This window comes from Lutjanus erythropterus, chromosome 22, assembly GCF_056507025.1.
Source record: "Lutjanus erythropterus isolate fLutEry1 chromosome 22, fLutEry1.hap2, whole genome shotgun sequence".
NCBI lineage: Eukaryota > Metazoa > Chordata > Actinopteri > Lutjaniformes > Lutjanidae > Lutjanus > Lutjanus erythropterus.
Window position 1 is genome coordinate 4521637 of NC_139338.1, and position 5851 is coordinate 4527487.

Sequence of the window (5851 nt, forward strand, 5' to 3'; positions counted from 1 at the left end):
GACATTTAGGTTGGCTCACACCAACAAGGATCAATTTTTAAACCTGATTAAATCATAATTTAACTTTAGACTATGTTGAAAACTTCTGAACCAACTTAAAATTAATAAAGATTATATTTAAACTTCTTCAATGTAAGTTTTTACTCCAAATCTAGATTAAATCTAATTCCTTTGGAACAACTTTGACCTCCACTTTAAAATGCAACCCACTATTAACTTACCTGACATTGAGGCAGTTTAACTTTTAAAATGGCTGCCTTTTTGAGGCTGCAAAATACGTTCTTTTTAGCTCACTAGCTAACAATGTTTTGTCAGCTCTGAAGTTCTTGTTTTTTTCCCCTCAGCAAAGTACTCCTTAGGTTGGAGATATACTTGCTTTTTAACCAAGCATTTGTGTAGTGTTAGGCTAATTTCTGAAGACATGCTCAACCATCACCCAAAATGGATGCAGGATACTCAAAGCAGCATTGATGCATATGGATGCATGTAGTTAAAAGCAAGCCAACATTGGCCTGACAATATAGAAAACAACAACAGACACACCAAGAAAATTAGTTTCCTTCTTACTGTATACATAAAATCTGGACTCTGTTTATTTAATATATACATATATTTAAAAAAATTCAGGCTTAATAAAAAATTAAATAATAGGCCTAGCTGGGGATTTATATGCCCGATAAAACTGTTAAATAGAAGTAACAATAGTATAAATATAACATTTATATATATTATATACATACAATAAAATAAATAAAGCTGCAAGGATTTTTTTTTTTTAGTAATTATTGATTTTGGAGGACCCTATGGACAAAAGCTGTAGTTCCATATCATAAAACTTATATTTGCAAACTACAAACAATGCAATATTTTTATTTTTAGCTAGTATGCACACACACTGTTACACTTTGCTAATATAGCTAGCATATGCATTGTTTTTGTTGTTGTTTTTTTACTTTTTAGCTAGCTAGCTAGCAAACAATGTAACACTTTTTTAAATTTAACTGCAAACAATGTCAATGTTTTTTTGTTTTTTTTTTTACTTTTTAGCTAGCTAGCTAACAATGTAACATTGTGTTAAGGCATGGAGAGCAGCCAAAAGTCTTTTTTTGTCATTTGTCAATTTTAGTAAGTGAGACATTATATTGTAAACTCTTATCCAATTTCAGTTTAATAATTAAACTTGGATTTACTTAACAAATTAGCTTTGAAATTGTGCAACAGAACTCTGCTTAATCTAAAATATGAACGTGCTCATTTTAAAACCGAGCTTTGTTAATCTAACGAACTAATCCTAGATTAGAACTGATTTGTGCAACCCAGTGTTCAAACATGCCATGCAGCTGCACCACAGGAGAGATGCTGCTGGTACCAGGCTGACTGTTTCATACAGATGGAGATGGAGATGGACTCAGCCCAGCTTGGGCAGCCGCCAACCCCGTGACACTGCATTTATAGCGGCCACTGAACAACGTGCTCTCTCTGGATGAATCATGAAAGTAGCAGAAAGCAGCAGCAAATCAAAACACGCACAATACAAACAGCATGCAGGAACAGAGGAGCTTTTTTTTTTCTCTCTCCCCACAATCTCCCTTGAATAAAACACCCCTGCCTGCATGTGATGCATCCTTTTCCGCGAGTCATACTCCTCCCGAGGGCTGGGTGGGGATGACTGAGAGCAGAATGGGAAGTTAGGCAATTAAGCAGGGTAGAATGAGCAATTAAAGCCTTGGTTGGCACGAGACTGATCATGCTACAATCATGCTGCAGTCAAGTCTCCATGTCATGTAGTCGATGCAAAATCCACCCAAACTTTTGCTGCAAATATCCTTTAACCAGACACTCGTTTCTGGGAACAGAATCGAAACTTTGGCTCCAAATGTGAGTGATTTCATGTGTCATGGCCGCACGCGTCAGCATTTTCTTAAAAACAAACGCCACGCCGACACAAACAGCTGACCCACCTCGTGTCTTTGAGTCGTGCGCGTTGAATCCTCTCAGGAGAGCCGCTGGATCATCCGAGAGCCCCGAAACTGAACGACCCCTCTTACAACCGTGATGTTTAGCTCGCAGAGGCCACGCCGGTGTCAGCTCATACCTTTATATACCCTCCGGCCACACACACAACCGCACACACACGATCCACCCCGACCACATCCGGGTCTGGCACCTGTCACGGTGCACACGCACGATCCGCACTGAAAAATCAGGATCACGTTACTCAAATATTCCAGCAGTGATGTCAAGTTTGTAAGCAGTCCGGAAAAGTGAATTTAAAATCATTTCACTGTTTCACCATATGAGGGGTATGGAAACCCAGAGAGGCAAGAGAGAAAAAAGACATCCTGCTGATACATTTTCTGAGTCTGATCTAAATTGTTTTTGTTTCTGTTTATGATTTATAGAACAGGTGAAAAAAGTTCCAGCAGGAGAATGTTTTCCTCTTCAGCATCATTTTTACCAGCGGTGTGGACTCCAGTCACATAACATCAACTGGAGTCAGACTGGAGTCACAAAGAGAAGAGAGAATAAAGTGGAAATGTCAAGAATTAGGTCAAACTTTCAGTATTAGTGCCAGGCATGAGAAGAAATTAGAGGGGAAAAATAAATGGACAAAGGACAAAGTTTTGTTTTTTGTTTTTTTTTTTAAACTTGGCATTGTGAGGGGAAAAAAGTTGACATTTCAAGAATAAAGTCAAACTTTTAGTGCCAGACTTAAAAAAAAAAAAAAACCCAAAACAAACAAACAAACAAAAAACAAAAAACAGTGCAGAAAAAAATAAATAAATTAGAGGAGGATTTTTTTTTAAACTTTACATTAGAATAAATTAGAAATGTCAAGAATAAAATCGGAATGTTGAGAATATGGTTGAAATGATGAGGATAAATTTAAATGTTGAGAATAAAGTTTAAATGTCAAGAATGAAAGTCAAAATGTCAAGAGTAAAGTTGAAATGCGAGAATAACATTGAAATAGCATGCAGAAAATAGGTGTCTATGATAAACTTGAAATGTTGAGAATAAATCAATATGTTAAAAATAGCAGAGAGTTAAGATGAAATGTCAAAATGGTAATTTAGAAAGTTCTTCACTGAAAACTTCCAAAAATAAAAACATCAACAATTAACAACAATATTGCATTATCATTTTGTTTACACATAAATACATTTGGCATGACAAGTCAAAGGGAATAAAAGATGTAAATACTGACTATACCATTTCTGTTGATTATATCCAATGATGGTTCTTGTCTCTCCAAATATGAGGGAGGAACACATCTACTCCATATGTACCTGTTAGATCAGGGGTGGACAACTACTTTTCATGGGGGGCCACATGACAAACTGATCAGGCTGCCATGGGCCAGACACAAATGATACAGGGTCTTAATAATGGCCAAATCTCTAATAATGAAATGGTCTGAAGTTTTCTGTATAGGGCGCTTCTACTGGTTGGTCACTCTTTCTGAATTGCCATGTTGAATTGTGGGCTAATATTTTGTTGGCAATGTCCAAAACTTGATGTTTTACAGTGATTCATGCAGGCTGCATACAGACTGCAACAATAGTAGCAGCAAAAGTAGAAGAACAACATAAAGAACATGAATGTACAGCACTGAGTGAATAAAGTTTGATATAAAAGATACAGTTCATTATCATTACCAGTGAACACAGCACTGAACCCTTTCAAAATAAAGGTCTAAGGCTACTGCAATGCACCGTGTCTAAAGCAAAGTGTTAATGACTGTCTTTGCTTGGTTCTTTTAATTTTTGGTATTTCTCTGATGGCCTTGTGGACCACATCAAACCTTCCAGTGGCCCCCGAGCCGCATTTTGCCCAGGTCTGTGCTAAAGGAATCATTCACACACTGTCAAAGAATCAGAATTTAGTGGGATCAAATAAAAAATCTTTTTTCATCAACTTAACTTAAATATACAAGTTTTATTTTTCAAGGTAATTAAATTTAAATTTTCTGATATTTATTTTCAGAACACTTCAAAATTTACAAGTGTAAGTTCCTCTAACATGAAGTTTTTTTTTTTATTTGAACTTTAAGAGAAGAAATGGAGAACTGATTCTTTAAACTGAGAAAATGTAAAAGGAAATTAAACTTGTGTGTAATATTTGTCAGTGTGACTGAAGAGTTGTTACTTCAACTTAATATTTTCAGCTTGTTGAATTTTCTCATGTACAACTGAATTAATATCAAGTTTAACTGACTAAAAGTTTATATGTTTTGAATCATTTTGAAATTATCTCAACTTGTCTTTTCAAATTCAGTCAACTTAAAATGTTAAGGCAGCCAAGACACTAGCTTTTTAATGTTTGTGCAAATAGTTTATTTTTACAGTGCATGTTTATATGGAGGCTTACGACTCATCATGGATGTTACCTAGATGCTGCATTGACTACTTCAGCTTGTTGCTTCATTGTGCCGACGTTGACGCCGTTTTCGTTAGCTCAAGATTGACCTGTGCACAAATCCATGTCTACGGGGCAGCTACAAAAATGATGGTGGCGTCGACTTACGATCCAAAGACCAAGGCAGCGTCTACACATAAATGTCTATAGGTACAACAGCACTCACAGCCAATAATATTAATCTGCTTTACATTTTTCAATTTCATATTTCTGATTGCTCCCCTGATGCTCTGTCCAGCTGTGCCCTCAGGTGGTGGAGGACTGCTACAACACCCTGAAGGAGGACAGCTTCAAACTGTGAAAGAGAAAGTGATCTCAACCAACTACAATTGCAGTGATGGAAGAAGTACTCAGATCCTTTATGTAAGTAAAAGCACTAATACCACCTTGTGAAAATACTCCACTAACAGGTACAAGCCCTGCATTCAAAACCTTACTTAAAAGTATGTCAGTAAAAGTAAAAAAAAAAAAACAGTAATTATATGTCAATTAATAAAATATACTTTACTTACAGTAAAATGTTCCCTGTCAGTATTTTATTATTATATCTTATGTTTGCTGCATTAACGTGTATGTTGTATTTTACTGCTGTAGATGTTGAGCTCATTTGAGCTACTTTATATACTGTTGGCTAATTTAATCTATAGCAATGCATCGTGGTCTATAAGATCATCATATGTTTGTGGTGTGCCTGTTCTGTGAGAACCCTGTATCTCTAAAAGTCAGGTTTTTCAGCTTTGTGATGATGCATTTTCCAGCTGAACCAAGAGGGTTTTTAAAGAGTTGATTTAGCTGAAAATTTCTCAATGCATAAAGTCGTATGAGCTGGAAATAGACAGTGATTAGTGGCCGGACAGTTCTGACCAATGCACAGTTCATTAAAACTGACACATACTGAACCTGGGGTTTTTAGGCTCCTGAGGTCCTGAAGCAGTTGACCATTTAGTTGAGGTGGAATAAGTATGAGAACATTTACTTAAAGAGAGAGTTCACCTCAAAATCAAAAATACATGTTTTTCCTCTGGCTTATGGTGCTATTATTACATCTAGATAGTTTTGGTGTGAGTTGCAGAGCTTTGGAGATATCAGATTCTCTGCAGTATAACTGGACTAAATGGCACTCAGCTTGTGGTGCTCAAAGAGCCAAAAGTATACATTTGGAAAATTCAAAAGCCGTGTCTCTTGCCAGACATCATGACTCATTGCTCAGCATAATTCACAGACCTTGACGAGAGCAGTTTCGTGTAGGAGCTACTTTCTTTTTAGTGGAAAGAAAGTAGTTCAGGTAGATTTCCTACAAAAGAGGTAGAGTTCCTACATGAAACTGCTCACAACAAGGTGCATGGATTATCTTGACTGGGTCATGATTTCTAGAGAGAGACATTGGTGTTGAGCTTTTCAAATTTATATTTTTTGGCGTTTTTAGCACCAC